We start from the raw sequence: 21,976 nt of genomic DNA, 5'->3' as shown, positions 1-21,976 counted from the left end.
GTTTGCTGATCTGGATCATTCAGGTGTGTTTAAACAGTACCGCAATTTTCCCAAACGTCCCAACAAATTCATCCCAAATAACAATGATAAGAAAAACTGCAAAAAAGAGAAGAAAACTACCAACTGGCAAGCAGGTTCTGTCGCTAATCAAATGCACTTGATTAATTGATTATCAACAAGTGTGAGCAGTTCTATGAAAGCAGACGTTTGGGCAGTTTACTGGTATGCAACATTCAGGGAATCGGGGCTTGTTTTACAGACCTGGGCACCTTGAAGTCATTGAGTCAACCATGAACTTGTCTGTAAAAGTATTCTAGACTCAAATGTGAGATCATCTGCCTGACAGCTAAAGCATGGCTGATACTGGGTTGTGCCATGGCCCTATTTACGTACAAATAATTCACAGAGTGCAAAAGTGCAATAAATGTTTACATTTTGGATGCAGATGATTGGATAAAGAACCAAATGATGTGTAAATTAATGTCCAGTTTCTTCTTAAATAATGATGAACTGACATCTCTTAAATTCTAAAGAAAATAACTAAATTTCAACATGATATCATCTTAAATCAGCAGAAATCTCTTCTGGCTTTTTGTTGGCTTATTAAAAAAATGTGTGGGCTACATATGACAGTTTTAAAAGCCTTTGTTTGGGGTCTAGTTGTGCTTGTGTGCTGCACACATTAAGGGAAGGAAGTGAAAGGGATTTCACAATGACCTGTTTCTTTATTATTTTCTCTATGAATGGAAAAAACAGTATCTTGTTTCTTTAGTAAATTACAGCTGAAAAGAGAACAAAAGAGATCAGATGGAAGGACCTACAAATTCGACCTCCTTAAGCATTAAAGGCCACTTAAATGCTGGTTATTTAGTGAGACCTGCTTAAAACGAATAAAATTTAACACGATGGCACATTTTCAATTTCAGTTTAAGAGCTTTGTGATTCATAGTTCAGGAAATCTGGAGGATATCTTGTGTCTTTCCACCTTGGCAGGATTCCTACTCTAAATCAACCATGCATATGTTATGTGTAATGTTAAAAATCTCACCATAATCATAAGATTATTAAAATATTTCACTCTGGATGAGGCTCAGATGTAGGCTGCAACTTTTCCACTGACAGAAAAAGGAGAACACACATGTTGACAGACCTCACAGATAGTTGGTTGAATTTCCTTCTTCATAACACAGTAGGAACTCCCCCAACAATTCTGCAATGTAACATCAAAGAAAAGTACTATCAAAATGACATTGTTGTGTTCAGTTTATGGGCGAGAGTTGTTGATGTAGGCTGGTACAATGAAAATAAATAACATTTGGCATGTCTTTGTTAGAGAAATGTTCTTACTCAGAGAGGTTTTATGTACAATCCAACAGAAGCCTGAAAACAAGAACCTTAAAAACCTATTCAAACCCTTTGTGACAAATGAATGCTAGCGCTTCAATGCAAAAAATGCATGACCTCCCACCCACCTCCCGTGTCCTCAGTGGTAGTTATGACCCCGACTGACATACTTCTTTTGCAGGCCAAGCACATGTTAGACCACCTTCCCGTGAAACAGAGGGGGTGTTTTCAATGCAAGACAAGCTGAAGTGACACGGCTGATAACCCTGTGCCATTGTGTGCCTGGCTGCCAGAACATCTCTGTTTCATTGCAGTGCGTAAAACATGTTGGAGATAACAGCCAATCCCAAACATTCCGCAACAGAAAAAACAAAGCCGTCATTTTTCTCTCACCAAATCTTGTTTCTTAAGATAGATTGCATCTGTAAGACCACCATAATTCAAAGAGAGGAAATCTGATCGTTTGTAATGTTTTGTCTCTTGGGACAAAGTGGCATTTTGTAACATGTATGAAAACATATTTGGTAAGAAGAGAGAGCAGATTGGTGTGTGTTTGTGTTTGGAGACTTATTAGGGCATAAGTTTTACATTTACGTCCAATAGTTGGTATAAAACCCTTTTTAGAAAATGCTTCAAGCTGCTTTATTTTGAGACATGAACCATATCGAATTGGCCCCAGTTGTGCATTTTATTAGCTAAACATGCAAATGTGTCTTAATTAAAAAGCCCTGGCTTTTAACATCAAGTCTATTTTTGTTATAAGCAAAATGCAGGAGCTAGGCCACACTTGTGGACAAAACTGTGGGAAGAAGGACTAATAGACTAATAGACTACTCTAGCACAAACAATCTTTTACACTTATATAAGTTGTTAACTATGCTTGTGTAATGGGTTAGTAGCCCAAAGCAGGTGCTACACAAAGAAGTAATCCAGACACTTTGACCAAAGAAACCTCGGTTCAAGAGCCTAGTTAATGGTATGGATCTTTATAACACTACTGCTTTAAAAATGAAGACTTCTCCGACTTTTTCCTATCCTGTTAAATTCCAAATGAAAACATTCTCAACATGTTACAATCAACAATTAGACACAACAGTAGTTGAGAGATTTGCTGTTTCATATTGTATTTGTGACAAGTGCATTTAGGCATATAAGTACAGGAATATGCATAACACAGCCTTGGCAGACCCATTAAAGAAGGACATCATTGCAAGTACTGCTATGCTTGTGTGGAGAAATCGAGGGAAGGAAACAAAGAGTTTCTCGACAATCTGTTTCATTGTCAGTTTCTCTGATCAGCAGAGCAACAATAATCTTTTCTGCTTTAGCAACTTTCAGGTAAAGATAAAACAAGAGACATCAAATAGAAAAGGAAAAACACAGTCAATCACTGTCTGATTGACTTGAACTGTATTCACAGAATAAGCTTAATCTGCAAAGCAAAAGCATAATCAAGCAAAAGAAAATGGATGAACTCTGACTGACCTTATGAAAGGTCATACAATGGTCAGTGAGTTTTTGTCTGTCACTCTGTCTTTATCTATGAGGCTGTCAGCTCTTTAGCTATAAAAACAATTGATTTTGTAATTAAGAAGCTTTCAGATTCTTTTTTGTTGGCTAGAGTATTCCAATCAACTGATACTGAATTTAGATTTAACAATAAGCCTTCCCAACTTTCCAGACTCAGAGAATCACCATACCACTGGTCCGTAACCCTCAAATAGCAACAACAACATAATCACTTTGTTTGCTTTTCATTTAACATATGGAAAAAAGTGACTCATCTAATGGTACACTGAAAAATCAAAGCCCCTATGCATCCTCAAGAGGTGGCCCCAACATAAACAGCGATCTGTTGAGCAGCAGTGTAAACTTCCTTTTGCTTGCTCTGATGCACACACTTCCTGAGGGGATTGGGATCTACACCAGACTGAACCCCATTCTCCATAACGGGGTGGAAGTGTTCCAGCCAACCAGACAAATTCTTGCTTGCATCTCTGTCTGCATGTATCTGTATGCAAAACCTAAAAGACTGCATGTGAAAAAAAAGCAGACATAAGCTGTGGGGGCATTTGTATATTTTCAGGGCTTAAAACTAGAATTACCACCACCAGCCAGCTCAGAGCTGTTAGAGTTTACATGTCTCCACATACTGGATAAAAATGAGACTTTAAAGGAATTTAATGAAAAGTATTAAGTGTTTTTTTGTCTGCTCATAAACACAAAACACAAAGTTGTAGTCATAACAGTAAACAACGTTTCACAAATTAACACAGACACAATCTGACTTCTGTTCTTGAGTTATGGCACTTAGAAAGTTATTTTTGGATAAAATAACAACATCACAAGGAAGAACATCAACATGGTCTTAATATCAGCACTTTCTCATTTGATTTCATTACAAATTTGTCTAAAATGCTGTCATAATAAGCATAGGAATAGTTGAGCTTCAGTGACCTTTGACTACCAAATTCTAATCATTTCATGCCTGGTTCTAGGGGACTTTTGTACCAGCTCTGTATCTGTAAGTGTTCTTGATATGCAGTACTACTTTCAGAAGAATAAGATAGACCAGGGGTGGGCAATTCCAGGCCCTGAGGGCCGGTGTCCTTCAGGTTTTAGGTCTCACCTTGGATCAACACACCTGAATCACATGATTACTTCATTACCAGGCCTCTGGAATACGTTGAGGAGCTAATTTAGCCATTTAAATCAGCTGTGTTGGTTCAAGGACACATCTAAAACCTGCAGGGACACCGGCCCTCGGGGCCTGGAATTGCCCACCCCTGAGATAGACAGATAAACAACTGGAAAAAACAAACAGTTGTTCTCAGTATGGAGGTCTAACAGTATCCAAAGGTGTAGTGCACACTGCCTGGTATTAAAGATGGGCTACCAGTATGGCTCTAAGGGATGATATTAACAACTGTTGAAGAGATAAACTCATCATCCCCAGTGGATACATAACTTGTGTATCAATCATGTAATTGTAACTGATCTTTGACCTTTTACCTGCTGCTATCGTCAGAATAAAATTTCCTCCAGCCTTAGTCGTGCTTTGTATTTGGTGCTAATTAGAAAATGAACTAAGATTGCTACTAAACATCAACATACCGATGCTATCACCATTACCTTATTGGCATGATGAACATATAGTAAGCATATAGTTAGGGCTGGACCGGGTGACCCTGAATCCTCTCTTAGTTATGCTGCAATAGGTGTAGGCTGCTGGGGGGTTCCCATGATGGATTGAGTATTTCTTCTCCAGTCATCTGCATTGAATCGTACTTGTTATAAATCCCGCCTCTCCCTGAGCCTGGCTCTGCCGGAGGTTTCTTCCTGTTAAAAGGGAGTTTTTCCTTCCCACTGTCGCCAAAGTGCTTGCTCATGGCGGGATCATATGATTGTTGGGGTTTTCTCTGTATGTATTATTGTAGGGTCAACCTTACAATATGAAGCGCCTTGAGGCGACTGTTGTTGTGATTTGGCACTGTATAAATAAAATTGAATTGATGTGATATTTCACTGTTGTTAATTCTCTTTCGTTAGTTCTAATTTTTACTTGAAATCAAATAACTATTTTTAACAGTGTCTCTTGAACTGTTTCATCACACTCATAGTTCAAATTAAAGCAGCCAATAAAACATCGGTTCATACCCTCATAGAGCAAGGGTGGCCAATTAATTTTCTCAACAGGCCACAAATAGGGCCTAGTTGTAACATCTAATCTTGCCAGTAGTGGTTTATAGAGTGATAAAATTAATACTGAACAGAACCGAGTTTAGCTTATTGATGTCCATCACAATAGTATCTCATAGATTCTCATGCAGCCCCTTAAGAAAATGAACTGCCTAACCCTGATGCAGAGTCACTGGTGACCAGTGGCATTTAAAACCCTCGTGCACACAGTTTTAAGCCTTAATAAATATTAAACTGGTTATCTATTAAAGTAAATCGGCTCCAGTACACTGTTTGTTATGATGGGATATATTCACTATAGAAACAAAAGTGATTTTTGTACCAGGCTTCAAACATTCTTCTTTTTTCTGCTGTAACTCTGACTCAGGCCTTTATAGAGCATACAGATTTTTCAACCCTGGAGTGGTATTGGAGGTGCAAATCATTTGGCCATATATGGTTCCCTGCTGATAAAAGAATAAGGAAGTGTAATTTTTGCCTCTTTGCTGTTCTTTTGCTTCATTGTTTAGCCTTGAAGGCTGCTGCAGCTCATTTCCCACAAAGTCTTGTGTTAAGATGATGTTCCTCAGATATAAATGATGTCAACACTACATGTTTTCTGAGAAACAAGTCTGTTAACTTAATTGTTATGATAAAGGTGGATTATCTAGCCGGTCCCACTAATTCAATGTGTTCTGCAGTTTATTTTTGATTTCCTACACCATGACTGGAGATTCATATCTCTGCTGGCAGTAGCCCAACTGCAACAAAATCACATCTATGAAGGTCCCCAACCTTGGCACTTTGAGAAACACTACAGCTAGTCCAAGAGGTCATAGCATTGCACTATGGAAGACACGACTGGGGTACAGTAGGTATGTGTAAGTTTGGACCTCCTGGGGGGAGTCCCACCCAGGAAGAATGGAGAGGAAACCGCACAGATGGAGGTCAGAGTTGGGTGGCTCACATCCTACTCAGTGTTTGTCCTGTTATTCTAATCTACGCCAACACACACACACGTGGGATCCCGATTGGGGAATAAGGCTATAGGGAATCATCTCAAAAAGCCTTCTTTAAAGGCTTGGCAACATATGGAAAATTCTACAAACTGCAGAACTCTACACTACTACAACTCATGAACAAGAAAGCATGGAATGACACTTAGGAAACCGCAGGATTTTAAGAATTGTTGTAAAATGCGGTCTTTGGGGTGACCTTGCCGCAAAGTCGTGTAAAACCAATATAAAAGAGTATAATTAGAAAGAATACTGCTCTTAACTGTCATTTTTCATCTACGGAGGACTCTATATCCAACCTTAAGGCATGACTTGGCAAGTGTAAAGTCCTTAAAGCCTTTGAAGACTGTCCGACTGATGTATGGTATTTCAATATATGATATCCTTCTGTGATTATTTGCGTGGCCTGTATCATGTTTTTTCCAGGCTGTTGCTGAGTCCGGAGGCTAAAGCTGGCCGATGTCATGTTTTTCATGGCTGAAACACGGACACCATCCTCAGATGTTAAACGTATTGAGAGTAAAAGTAAACCCCTCACTACTGTGTGGGACAGGGAAAATACATTTATAATACTTATCATGCTATGTTTGTACCGATTTATTATCTGCTAAATACTAACACACCAATAAGCCTGATGCATTGTTGCATCCACAATTTTTTTTTTTGTAATATCACAAGAAAAGCTATTCCTGGATGGTATTTACAGCACACGACTACAAAGGCACAATCTCCATGTGCACCTTTCCTGAATATGTGACTATGTTCTCATTGTCTCATCAAAGGTCACACCGAGACACGTCAGGCAAACTCTGGCCAAGACCAACGAAGCAGCGGTAGTGACCTGGGAAATCGGGATCTTTCCGTCAATACTGCAGAGACAAAGAGATGTCAGGGGATGATGACCCTTTCCAGCTAATCAGAGGGAAGGTCTCCTCCCTCTACCTCTGCTCTGACAGTGAAGAGGTTTCCATGTTTGTGTTGGCTCGTGGACGCCTGGCGGTACATGTATCCTTTCTGGCACAAGTTGATGATACAGATACTTATCTTCTGTCTTTGCATGGAAGAGAGGAAGCCAGAGTTTCATCAATTAATCTTGTTTATCACTGCCTAAATTCTGAATCCCTGTAAATGTAATTATTCAGTTTCCTTTCACATAGTTTTTGCCCAAATTCCTGGACCACATAATCCACAGATAAAGTTATTGTAAACCACATCTTGAAAAACTAATTCAGGCTTAATTTCCATGTCCATTTTCTCGTCACCTCAAATGTATTTCAATTTTCAGTGACAGTGGGACATGACTGAATTTATAACAAACACTGGCTGTCAGTCAGTCAACCACTTTGGCCTAGATTAGAATATATTACTGGCAGCTGAATGGTTATGATGTTTTGTTGAGACATTTGAATCTTTAACAGATGTCCATTGTTGGAGTCCAGACCATACATCTCCTTTGTGCTTCTGATGTAAATTTTTAATGTTACTATTCCCCTTTCTTTAGTTGTTATGTACACACTGCAAATATAAAAAGAGTTAGCCCCACAGAAGACAAACATGGTTGATGAAATGCAGCTTTGGCTAGCAGAAAAATGGCTCCAAACTTGAAACTTGACCTAAATATTAAATTTTTTCAAACCACTGCCATCCATCCAACTCTTTCCTAATGAGTTTATGGCCCCAGCAGGTAGTTTCAAGTCTTATTTTGTAAAATAGAGTCCCTTTTAAAGTAAAAAAGAATAACAAAAACAGTAGAGTTAAATTTATCTCATGGCCGAGTAGCTGTTCGCCTGTGAGTCAGATGATGGGCCATGTTTCAAAACACCAAGAAACTAGTCAGCTTTAGACTTCACAACAGGCCTTCACTAACCTGTAGGTGACAATGAATCCATCCATTTTTCATATACAGGACATACACCATAATCTATTATATAATTATTTAAGTATATTATATAATTATTATATAATTTATTCCAAGATCAGCATAGTAAAACTCCCACCATTGTGAATAACTCTCGGCTCATATACCCATTGCCATGTTTTATGGCATTATTGAGTTAAAAAGGCTTGTAATGAATTTATTTCATGTTTTCTGAACAGAATAATTGACTTTTGAACCCTTTGATGCATCTGCTGATATTGTATAATATTTCTTTTATCCTCTGAGACTGTTCCTTTTGTTCTTCAACAGTAGCTTTATAGAGCGATGGCCCTTTTTCAGTCACTGTGGCCAAGCATTGGCTTAAGATGCATATCTAAGTGTGCTCTGACCTGTGCTTTCTTCATGCCGACTGAAATCCACAGTTTGTCCAGAGTCCTGACCCACTCCAGTCTATGCCGTGACCCTGGTGATGTTATACAAATGTCATGCATCACAGGACTGATAGCTCTTGCATTTGGCCTACGAGCACTGTTGCAGAAAAGGTCCTTTGTATGAAAACAGGGACCCCCTAGCCCAATGGTTTATTACATACAAGGTTTAGCAGGGGAAAAAATGCTGTAAGGTTTCTGCTGTCAATGCCATCTCAAAAAATGCTTCCGCTTAATTATTTGTAATGTTTGTTGTTTCCTCAAGCCATTTATAACTCAAGCTGGCTCTTTATTTGAGCGGCCTTTGAGAAGAACAAAGCTCTTGATGCTGCAGTATACTTTGTGGTTTCCTTATTTCAGCATTGCAAGACTTTTGAGATTTATAGTCAATGTTGCTTTGATGTTAAAGATTGATAAAAGTTGTAATTGTGTTTAACTCCCACAATAAATTGTCTTTAACAAGCTTTGGAGTAACATGTTATCATAATATGACATATAATCCTGTCCAATGATTTTAGCTGAAGAACAAAAAGTTCCCTTAAAGTTGCAATAAAGACATAATTAGCTTAGCAGGATCTTTGGGCTGCCTTTCACTCAGTTAAGCGAATGATTTATTGCCCATTTGGTGAGATAAGATGTTGAAGCCAGGATTTGATCAAAGACTTGATTCTTCTGTAGCCATCACCTCAAAGGAAATGACTTACAGTGAAGCCACAGTAAACTGTCAGAACGTCAAGGTCTGCTTTTTTATCTCTGCCTTTTCTACAGCACCCCGTGGCTTTGCAGTTCTCCCAGCTGAAACCATCTACAGACATTAAGGTTTCTTATTATAGTGACTGTTTATAGATAAAGATTTCATGTTTGTGTGGTGTACAGAAAAGTATGCAAGAAAATCACACGCACACAGTCACATACAGTACTTTTGAACTGTAAAAATTATTTTAAAAAATGGTGAATGATTTGAACAGTAAATAAAGATCCTCTCAGGCTGCTACAGCTTAAAAAAAAAATTAAACAATATACCATCAGCAGTTTTGTTTTTATATCTGCTTGTTTTCACGGAGTCCTGCTTTCCTGTTTCACTGTCACTTCATATTTCTTTCATCTGCAAAATTACTCAAAAGTAAACCTGATCCTGCCTGTGGTTCTGAACCAAGTTCTGCAGAATATCTGCAACCAGAAACAAAATAAAGCCTTGTTTTGCCAGAGATCCCAGAGCCTAAATTGCCATTTTATGTCCCAGACAACAGAAAGCTTAGTGATGCAAGCAAGCTGCCATGGAAACCATGGCTGCATGCTGTATTGGTTGTGTGAGATCCGCCCTTTTGCCCTGACCCTTTCCCTCAATGGTGGCACACTTTCCCTGGGGGATTTCACATGCAACATCTGCCCTGTCCCCCCTCACTGAGCCACCCACTCCAAAAGCTGCAGAGCTTTTGGACAGGCCTTTCTCAATAAAGGCCATCCACACACACCTGCTGAGAGGGTTAGAGGTCATCATCCCAGCAAGGACATGACCTGCAGGGCTCCAGCCTTGGTCCCCCACACCACATAGCAGAGGAGAAAGAAGCACAGTTAAGAAAATTCATTCTTCTCATTTTCCTTCAAGCTATCACTGCAACAGATCAAAATAAAGCCTTTTTCCTAGAATGATCCTGGAGAACACAAGTTTTACTGATTTTTCTAACACATTGCATCAACCTCTGAAAACACTTTCCCTTTTCATGTTCCCAGGTTTTGGTGTCTGGCTGCTCCGTCATGTGACTGCTGTGGAGACAGAAGAAGAGGGAGTTCCCAGTGGCGTCTGTTCGGATTTCTGTGCTGCCTGCTGCCTCATCGGGGCCTAAAGGAATCACCCGGCCCTCATCAATCTGCTTCCACATTCCACAATAGCCGACAAAGAGACTCCACTCTCAGTGGCAGATGGCTTCGCCTCAGGCTAACCACGCCAAGCTGCCATTGTTTAGACCGAAGGGTTTGATGCAGGAACCTTTGTTCCTCCTCCTTCAGTGTCACAAAGGGTCCTAGGATGCTGAAGTTGAATTTAAACCTTCTAATTCTAGTAACACCAATAAAGTTTCCAATATTGAAAATATGCTTTAATATAAGGTATACAGCATGTTGCTATGAATAAGGAAGCTAAGTATGTATAAGATATAGTGGGTAAATAAAATGAAACACTAATGCTGTGACAAAAGGGTGCGATACCAAGGATTATCCTGATTCCCACAGGAATACAGGAGGTAAGCGTGGGCCCAGCAGGGAAACAGCAGCAAGCTCTCACAGCTTGCTATCGTACTAGAAGCCATGTTTTCTATTGTTATCTCCAACCAAAGCACTGAGTCAAAATAAGAGAGCCTTGTGAAACCACAAAATTTATTGTTTAAAAAGTGTGATAATGGCGTCAGAATCACAGATATCAGTAGTTTTATATTTTTTTATGAACAGTTAAAAACTACAATTCGATTATTTTTGCATACAGGGAGGTTTATGTGGTCCTTTTTGTCTCAGATGGTGCTGCTTTCAGCTCTTCTTTCCCACCATCACTAAGAACTCAGACCTTTGTTGTTCTTGATATTGTAAGCTCTTCTAATTTACTATTTAAACTAGTTCCTGACCTATATAAATAAAAAAAATGAAATGAAGTAAGATGGATTATTGCACTTTATTGTGTGCAAATACTTTACTGAGTCACTTTGTAGACATCTGTTGCATTTGCACTTTGCACTTTTATTATCTGTTTTTAAAGCTATGATGCTTTAATTTGCATTAGCAAAACATGCACAATTAAATATTTTAACTAGTTTCTATAGCTGTGCCCTTGTATAGTGATTTTTTAAAATTTGGTCCTGCATTTTGCTGGAAAAACATCAACATGCTGATTTTTTTAATCTAGCAATGAATTCTTCACCTGTACCTTAAAAGATTCGAATTCTGCCTATTTTACTGCATTTGTGCTAAAAGTCTGGTAAAGGACTCCCATTCCGCATAATAGATTCCAGTCAACATGGAAATCACATATTGAACATGTTAAAAAAAAAAGTTGGCTAAAAGTATTTATATCCTGGGTAATGTTAGATATATATTAGATTACAAGACAATGAGAATATTGACTAATATGAAACCATTATATTTATTACAGAAGAGAGCGCTTTGAATTATGCATAATGTTAAATATAGAGAACACACTAATAATTTGTTTATAAAATCGAAATTGCTAAAACTAGAAGACATAGTGAAATTACAGACTTTAACTATTATGTTTAGGGCGAAAAATAAAACACCACCTCTTAAGTTACAAAGTTTATTTGTATTGTGTTCAGAAAATGGGGACGGAAGAAGGAAGTTTTATTTTAAGCACCGGTTTGCTCGAACCACACAAAGGCAAATGTGTCCAACAGTCATAGGCATAAGAAACTGGAATTCTCTCAGTGATCATCTTAAGTGTTGTATAAATGTTTCTCAATTTAAAATCTGCTATTAGAGTAAAATGATAAACCAATATGAAGAAGTTGAAAAGAATAGAATTTAATTGTAGAAAAATGATCCTTTTAGTTTGATATTTAGTGGTATTGCTCATTGTTGAGTATATTGTTCTGTTTGCTTTGCTTTGTTTTGTTATGTGCAGAAAATTGTCATAGTGTAATTTTGGTTGCTTACTTGTATTATCACAGATAGGGGGCAGGTATCAATAAGAATTTATTCTTCTTCCTGCTCCTTTTCATGCATGGAAACAGTGTTACTTTAATTGAAAGGAATGTTGTGTATGGGAATGCATTACTGCTGTAACATGTGTGAAACAAAAAAATAAAATAAAAAATAATAATAATAGATAATAATAAAGTGAACAATATCACAAAAAGAATTGCCATATTGATTCCCTGTGGCTCAGTGCAGCACCCCCTGGTTTAAAGTCACATTGATCCAAGGTCCAGGCATAGTTTTACACCCAGATAAAGTTACATGGTGGGTTTTTGTAGGATCTAATGCTGCCGTTCAGTTACAGACCCCGGCAACTATTTTATGGCCTTTTCTTTGTAGTGCTTTCTTCCTGAAAGTGGAGGGAAGTGAGGATTTCTTTATGATGTGGGATTCCTTGAACATGCTCACCAAAAGCTCACAGCACCTTTGACTGACTCCATTCAGCAATTAACATAAAGCTGCCTCTCCATTAGATAGTATGCAGCCCCAGCTCTCTGGGCTTTTTGTGGGGGAGAGGGCTACATTTAACACATCTGTTGTCTCCAATGTCTGGGCAACCCACAGACAGGTCTGTCCACAGTGATCCTTTTATTTGGCTCTGAAAAGGCCTATAGGGGATCCTGATAGATGGCCTTCAAACCAATGAAAATGCAAAGCAGGGTATTGAGAAGAATAGGGAACCACCACTCCAGTACAACCCAAGCCCCAAACCCCTAAACTTCCTTTAAAGGACTACTCTTAAACAGTCTGATGCTGAGCCTAATCATGTTAAAAAGAGAAGGCACGTCTAGGCATGTTTTATTTACTGAATTCAGCAAGCATTTTTTTTATCCTCTTTACCATCTCAACAAACTTAAAGAAAACTATTTTACCAAATGAAGCACTGGTTCAAAATGGAAGTTTTTCTTGAAGCAAGACTTGGCAAAAATTAAGTTACTATCCATGTTTTATTTAAATTTGAGGCTACTTCCAGACAACATTGAAAAGAAAAGCTCCACTAAAGCATATCTTTAAACAAATGCTGGTTTTATTTGATTGTGTATTTTGTCTGATGCTATTTTATTTCACACGGTTCATACACAACAAACTTATTTCATCTGAGCAGTTTTTGTTTTTCACATCATAATTTAATTTTTTCCTTCTGATCCACAATTGCCACTGTTGTGTTGGCCCATTCTGCTTTTCATACCCTGCCAGTTTATCCATTTTATTGGAAAAACTGTGTCCTCAGGGCAGAATCCATGTAGACTTGAAAGAATTAGTCAGAAATAATTATCCTCTCGTGGTGTCCACAGCTGTCTGCTTGTTTATCTGCAAGTTACAACAATCCCAACCTTAGTCACTCAGTACTTCTGGAAGAGCATTTTTCATTGGTTTGTAACCCCCCCTGGAAATGATGCCCCTGAATTTAAGTAAATATCAACTCTTACTTTCTTTCTAGCTCAGTTTGTGTTTCTAACCACCTTCTGAAAGGAAATTTGCTCAACTTTTTAGTTACTAAATCCTATTATATGCTCACTAGATGATGTTTTTCTGTGTGCTATTTAGAGCTGAGAAAGTACAGATTTGGGGCGATGGCACAGTTTTTGCAGTTTTGCCTCTGTACATCACCACAGTGGATTTTGAAACCGAAACTTAGTTTTTCCAAAATAAACAAAGTATATTTAGCTAAGAAGGTAAAGAAAAGACAAAATGTCACATCCGTGTATGAGGAAGTGTAATCCCCTGTATGAGGGATTAGAGTCCCAGGAAGTAAACAGTAAGCTCCTTAAAATGATTCTTCTTGTCCTTGATGTATTATTTTAATATTTAATACCAAATACTATATATAAATACTACTATAAACATATAAATGAAGCTATATGGCCAATAGTTTGTGCTAAAAACAGAAAGCAAATACTGGCTATTTTTTTTGCTTTTGCTTTTAACCACACAGAGAATTTAGTAATGTAACTAAGGTTTAATAACAGGGAGCTTATGAATTGGAGTCCTGGGTTAGCCGGGTCAGAGGATGTTTACTGCATTTCTTCAGCATCACTGAAGAAATGCAGTAAATGCACAGACATGGAAAGACAATAGACAAAGCAATGTCCTATTTAAAGATGGGTCATTGCTATTTATAAACCAGTGAAGAGGCCATAAGAAGGGGGATGGAGATGAAGACAACACTTTATTGCTTAACTTGAAAAACTGAATTTTACTTAAACACCCAAAGTTTAAAGATCGCTACAATTACAAAGAAAAAAAAAGTATGATCATGACAATTATCAGCTATGCAAGCATGCTTTGGCTGTCATGCTTTCTCCTGTTGTTTACAGGGTAAAGGAATCCTGTAGTTTCCTCTATTCATTACAGTAAGCTCTTATTTTGACGTCTGTAGCTGGCCCAATAGAATCTGTTATGCAAGTTAAAAATACAGATAAATTCAACCTGTCACAGCAGCTGCAGAGAATGTTACTCTCCATCTCAGGCACCTGATAATATCTCCTCCGATATCAGATCTGGTGGAGCGTGGCTGTTTTTAAATGTTGCAGCAAAGCACACTTTGTTTTATAGCTGGAGGACTTGTTAATTTTCTGGTAGCATGCTGTCCTTGATGTATCCTGTGTGTTGTTCCTGTAAGTCCCCTCATCGTCTATCCACTTGTGAGATCCCCTTCAAAATCAAAATAGACACTTGTGGCCCAACACAAAGGGCAGTATTGTTTCCCTCTGAAAGGCGAGCATGTGCTTTGCTAATGCCGCACTTGCAGCAGCCAACCTCTGGGACAACTTCTACATTCAGCCTTTGAATAAGGAACACAGTTATGCATGGATGACTTCCCCCAAGGTGCCTGGAGGTTGTGGGAAAGGGCCCATAAGTAAGTGTAGCCTCAATGAATGGACATAAGACTTTAACGATAGCAGGCCCATCTCAGTCCATCATAAGGTGGGGGTGATTTGGTGTAGATCACAGTGCTAAAACTACTAGAAATCAGGGTGATATAACCTAAGCTTTATTTCATATTTTTATATACTGTCAAATTTTCTTTTATGTAGTTGCAGATGCACTTGAGTTAAACTGAATTACACTGATGCATTTGGAAGTTTCGACCATGTTAGATTTTGATGAGCATCGTTTCAGACTCCAGCCTTCAAGGTCTTCAAAGGAAACTTTAGCTCAGTGTGGCCAAGTAAAGATTCCTAAAACTTCTGAAAAACTTTTTTTTCTTCCTGTTTTTGCCTACTTTTCTTTTTTGATCTCTCTCTCTCTCCACCCTTTGCTTGTAAGAGTCTAGTGTTTATGACTAACTATTTAAGGAAAACAAAAGATCCAATTTCAGTGGTTAAAATCACTGAAAAACAGTGGATATTTAAAGCTTGGCTGCATATGGAGTATCACAAGATGTTCCCTACTCTGCTGAAAATCCATTCCACTGGAGTCTTTGGGCTTCTCAGTTTTGGCAGTTCTTATAATCCAACCCTTAAATGCTGTGCATACATCATTTTGAACATTGAAGGTCAAAAAGTGAAATACTAATTTAAAAACCATATTTCAGTGGATGGGAACTTTTAGCAAACAAAGCAAAACTAAATAACATTGACAAGGGCAAAAAAACCCCCCAACAATACACCCACTATCTGCCTTTTTTGTCAAGTGACACAAATTCCTCATTACAGCAAGAACACTGTAAAGATCATGTTAACATTGTTGGCCTGAAATAGGCTGACAGAGCCTGGTTCTTGACTTCCAGGCATTGTGTTCCAGGGTCAGGGCTGTTTGTGGCTAGCTTGATCTCAGCTCGGTCAGACATCGCCTCCTATTAAACTGTGTGATCAGAGTGGCACCTGTATGGAAACCCGTGAGGCTGATTCAGTCGGCTGCCTGAAGGAGATTAATATAAAAGACTACAGACAGGGAGGTGCACCTTTCATGAATCTGCTTCAAGACTGGCAGAGATCCAGCAGCAAGCTATCTGTTGTTAAAGTGCAATCTTCCAGAAAGTGGACAGTAGGTTGATAAAAATTTTGCAGTGGGCATCATAAAAGAGATGTAAAGTTGTGATTGTGCACAATGTTTGGTGAGCATCTGTTGATCAGCCTTGATGTGAGTTTTTCCTAAATTTGCATAATATGATCTGTTCGATTGCAGTCATGCCATGCAGCATTTGGGTGCCAAAGTAACCTGCTTCTGTCGTGATGTCTCCCACGGGAAATCAAAAGGCTTGTAAGCAGCACTAATGCTGCAGTTTCCCACGGACTAAACACGACTAAACGCGGGTTAAACATGACTGGTACTTAGGGAGATCAGGTGAAAATCATGTTTCTGACACTAGTCTGCAGAAATACCTCAAAGAAAAGCACACAGATCAGATTTTATAAATACATCATTCAAATTCACTATTTTTTTAACTTTTTGGGAGGGGAAAAAAAGCCCAAATTCTACAATCCTACTGACAGTAGAATAAGGCCTCCGCTAATCCATTTAATATGAGAGGATCAGCCCAGTTGGACCCACAACAGGAGATAAACCGCTGCCCTGTGGGATGGAAGCTGCTCTTGTTTCCCGGCTGGAGCTGAACCAGTGACGGTGCCAGGAATTAATCCCAGTCAAAAACAGAACAGATTCCCTCCACTGACCACGGTGGCCAGTCTGGGAGGAAAGTGTGTGTTTGTGGGATCCATAATCATGCAGGATTTCCTGACAGGTGGCATGTTCAAACCATGCCATGTGGCAAACCGTACTTGGCCTTATTACTGCAAGCTTTATCCTTTAATACCGAGCCATCCAGCTATCAGTTAACACCAGCTCCCTGATATTAATAGCTATTATCAGATCATGAAACTAAAAGAGCTTACAACGCTGAGAAAATAATGAGAAAACAACAACCCTTGGATTCCAACAAAGCAATCAAAAGAACAACATTTTACTTCTGATTCATTTGTCTATATTAAGTTATGCAAATTTACTCATTTTACAGAGGAAAAACTTCTGAAGTTTCCACTAGTGTTATCTAATGGGCTAAAAAAGCTACTTCCCCCCCCAAAGTTGTGTAAATACTACTTTAAGGGTATTAGCCAGTCATAAAAACAAAGTTTGTGAGACTGAGATATGCAGAGAAAAAAAAGTCACCTACATGCTTTAAATTAGATGATTTCAACCAGCTACTGGTGCAAGTGTCTTCAACAATTAACTGGTATTTGCTGCACTGTCTAATGTTTTCACATGGCAGTAAAGTCATTTCACTGCTCAGCAGTCACATCTGCTTTTCATTGTCATGGCTCCTTAATTTGCCCAGTCCCTCATGTTGCTGTATATCACCCCCCTCCCTGTAGAGTTCACTCCCAGTAAACAAAAAGCCTGAACTTTGCTGCTCTGCATTACAAAAACATGAACGAAAGTCCTCACGAGTCCTAAAAACAACATGTAAAAGACTGATTCCTTGTAGACTGTGAAATTAAAAGCAGGGTGTTTATTCTTTCTAGCTGTTAATAGACTTTCGGCTGCAGAGTAAACATTCATTAAAAGTCATAAACAGCAACAGATGTAGAATGATGCAGAGATTACTGAGCATCTGCCGTTGCGCCGTGTGAGGTATTGTGGTATCAGACGTGAATATTGTGAAAAAAGCTCAGGGGATCAGGACATCTTAGAGATATTAAGGTTTCCCCAATGACAACTGTTCAGTGGTAGTTTCCTTTTAGCCTGGAGGAGGTCTCCACTAAATCCAAAGGCCTGGAAAAAGAGGTAGCAGAGGTTTGGTTAACAGATCGAATGACAAGAGCCTCTGCAAGGGTAAGATCAAAAGGGAGTTTTTATTTGGTCACAAAGCCACCGGAAAGAGGGAATCATAAAAGTCTTCCATACAAGCTGGATTCAGATGCTAATAATGTATTGGTGCACCACTCCTCTGTCAGCTGGCATCACTGGTTTAGAGCGGCTCTGTGGTTAGCGCTGTTGCCTCACAGCAAGAGAATCCCAAGCAGTCTGCACATTCTTGGGTGAGCTTTCTCTGCTAGATCTACTTTTAAAACAGCTTTTGTTTTTCCCCTGTAAGATCCTCAATAACATGAACTTGTCCGCCTAGTGAGTCTTGAAATGCCTTTTCAACTGAACACCTATTTGTCAAGTACTGTCCTGTGCAGTGAGTCTTTTATACTTAAGAGGAAGGGGCATCTGGCTTTGAACTAGAGACCTTTTGATCTGCAGTCAATTGCTCTACCACTGAGCTATACCCCCATACAGCAAGCTATGACAAAATGACAATGACAAATCACAAAGTAGAACGCTTCATCCGATTGCAGTCTGTGGGAAACTGTCTTTTTTTTTAAACTTAACATTGTTCCAGTTGGTTCACATTTTAAACTGTAACCTTTTCACTCAGGCTGTGAGCATCTAAATCCACAAGTTACCCTGATCATCTGAAAAAGAGAAAAAAAGAAAAGACAAATGACACAATACATATAACACCCACACAAACACTCCTGGAGTGAAACTTCAGCACTTTCCCACCAGAGTCTCTCTCCACTGTGTCTGCCGTCCCGTGAGAGTCTGACACATCAGACTGCCCTGTCATTTCCACAGTATCAGATCCCACAGCCCTATTCTTCCACCACAATACACACAGAGATCATATCTCTCCAACTCTCGGTGTTTCACAACATAAAGCCCCCCCGTAACACTGGTGAAACAACAAGTAGGAAACCATGACAGCCCCCAGCCGATATCCATAATTGGGGCCAACCCACTAAATGCATTTAAGTCTGGGGCCTTGGATGTGAGGCAGAAGACCAGACCAGAATAGACAAGAGTCCTCCCAGTTTAATATGTTGATCATTTGATGCTCCCGGAACAACAAGAGCTGCCACAAAGACAGAGTGCTGGGAAGCATTAGGCTGACAGACTGGAAGTAGGGCAGAAGCAGGGGGTGACTGTCAGGTCTGAACAGTTATGCAAATAGCTGTAGTAGAGAGTGTGAAGGGAACGAATATGACGGCGGTGTGTGTGGAACTTTAAAATCAGCTACCAGCAGTGAGTTTCCTGTTTTCACTGGACCTGCAGAGTTATGGTTTTCTCCTCTTCAGGAAAAAATTCTCTTGGCTCAGACTGCTGTGGGTTTTTTTCCTTTATATTTATCTAAGAAAAAACTTTATTGCTACTGATTCCCTCTTCAAAAAATCAAAAGTTAAGTGTACTCAATGTGATGGCAAGCAAACATAGAAAACTTTGCGGTTGAAAAGATGGGTTAGGCAAAACCCATTTGCAGTAGTTTTCAATATGGAATGAGAAGGAAGGAATGCATCAAACAATTAACAGGATATGAGTTGCTCTGATGCAATCGAAAAGAATGTAATAACACTGCGTTGTTGTTAAACACGAGCTTTTCTGGGCTATTCATCCACCAACTTACTTCTTACAGTACGCATTGTGATATGGAAATAATTCACCTGTTATATAATTCATCAGCTTTTAGTGGTCTCTTGGGTTTACTGAGAGCTTTGTGAAGTATCGCTGTTGTGTCTTGTTTCCAGTGGCAACAGGTGGTTTTGTACAATTTAGAGACAAACATCCTATTGTGAAAACAGAGAAGTGTATCACAAGCGCAACAGTTTGGATGGACAGTATAGATATTTCATGAAACCAACCAAATCTAAAATGTACATAAAAAGGCAATATTTCTTCAAGTAAACTATCTGAATATCTCCACACTAATACAGTATGAAAATAATATTCAGGATGGGAGTATTTGCGTGTTTTATCTGAACTTTATCTTGTATTATACTCTGTTTTGTTCTTCCATTGTGCTCACGTGAAGGAACTACTTTCAGACTTTTGGGAATTCTGTGTGTAAATCAAGAAAAATGGGTCATATTTACTCCTCTCAAAGCAGCTGAACCATTCTCGGTTGCGGTCTTTGGAGAGTTTCCGCTAATGTAGCATGAGGAGGGAAACTGAAACCGAGATCTGAGGCGGACGGCCGGTCCCCTGGCTCTCACTTCTGGTGTGACCTGTAATCCCATCAGAGATAGTGTGTCCACGGTGGGAAAATAAACAGAACTGAAGACTGATCCCACCACTTGGCTCCCATCTCAGTGTGGTGTTATTCCATTTGTACTTTTTTATAGATTCAGTCCCACTTTTGATCAGGGTGCCCAGTACCACCCTCCACCGTGGTTAGTGTTTTTATAAAATTGGACAGTGTGCTATATCTGAAACATGCGCTGCATACTGGTTATATGCTTGCTTCTTTACATTCATTTGATCAGTTCAGCAAGTTAAATGAAAGTAATCAAACTTGACTAGTTTATACTTCATTTCGCCCTTTTTAGCATTTATAATAACGTCAGAAATTATATTAGTAACTGCAACAAAATCCTCCAAAATGAATGACAAGTGAAACGCAGTTGTAATAACTCATGTATACCTTAGGAAATTAGCTAAATAATTATTTTTAAATCAGTTTAGAACAAAAATACAGAGTCTTATACTCAATTTATCAAACATTTATCTACTTATAAATCCTAAGTAATAGGATTTATGTGTTACTCATAAATGCAAAACTCACAGAAACATTTATTAAATGTTGAGATCTGATTATTAAGCCCACTTTAAGGAACATTAAAGGAGACATTAGTTCTTTTCACACTGTTGGATGATCTTTAATCAGCTGCATATCTAGTAGCCCTATAGAGTGATTTCCAGTTGTGCCAGGGTAACAATAATTTGGCATATTATTATTGTTGTCCTGTGTTCTACCTCCTGCATGTGTCAGAAGAGAAAACTTTGAGCACTGTTCCAATCTGACTCTCTTAACATGTTCCAGAGTTCTTGTTTAAACACAGCTCTAGACAGCGTGCTTTATCCATGCTCCCTCCTGCAAGCTCTGTCCATGCAGCTCTCTTGCTGAAACTAAATGGAGTGTTGCCAGTAATGAGATTGCATTCAAAGTAGACTGCATATGAAAAAGGGCAACTTCAAATAATGTCCTGACCTGGTCTGCTGACACTGTGTGAAAGTCACAGATTCGGTACTGAAGCAACATGGCATATACCATGGAAGACTGGAACTGAAATATTCACTAATAAACAAAGGCTTCAAAAAGCAGCAGCATTCATGGAGCCATCCTCGGGAATGTTAAACAAATGGAAAGAAATGGAAAGAAAATCTTGCCTTGAGCTAATGTCTTCCATGCTGTTTTATAGCCGAGTGTGTTTTCAGGTTTTTGTGGATTTTTTTGTGGGCTTGGGTGATCACGCTGTCCCACTTCATCCTGGGTTTCTTTACCTGCTGTATGTGTTTCACATGCAGCCTCCTTTGGAAATAGAAGAGCTATATACCCTTTAATTTTATCATCTGGGCTCAGATCCCCTGACAGACTGATGCCTTCAAAGGGAAAAATCAAGGACACTGTGTGTTTATTTGTGGGTTTGTGGTCAATGTGGTGAGGAAGTGGCCTCGTCTGAAGAAACTAGGTTTAATACCGCTGGTATTCAGCAGTAATGTTAGATGGAGAGGTCAAAGAGGAGGTAGAGGAAAGGCATCTGAAAGCGTTTCAAATGGCTGAAATCAAGTGAACCGAGAGGGAGGCGGGAAAGGGAGCAGAGGCTTCTAAGACTGGAGAGAGTTTTGACTTGCCATTTTAACAGTTGACATTGTTTCACAAATCTAAAGAGCCAAAACACAGTTTCCTTGCTAGGAAGAAATCCATGCAAACCCAGCAGAAAGAGGTGTTTGACTGAAGATTAATGAAGGCCACAGAGACAGCCCCTTCTGCCTGGTTTCTCATGCTTTCTTTTAGACGCCTTTCTGTGCTCACTGTTAAAAGGTGGACAAAGAGCCTTGTCTGGAGCAACAGAGCGGAGAAGTAACTTCTGTCTTGCGTGTCTCAGAATTAGACAGAATGAAACACCTGCAGCGGAGAATATGCTGTTCTTGTGCATATTCTTTAA

The sequence above is a fragment of the Rhamphochromis longiceps genome, linkage group LG4 (genome assembly GCF_057381845.1).
Source record: "Rhamphochromis longiceps isolate RC_006_pf linkage group LG4, R_longiceps_female_GT1.1, whole genome shotgun sequence".
Taxonomy (NCBI): Eukaryota; Metazoa; Chordata; class Actinopteri; order Cichliformes; family Cichlidae; genus Rhamphochromis; species Rhamphochromis longiceps.
Note: the sequence above shows the minus strand (reverse complement) of the source record.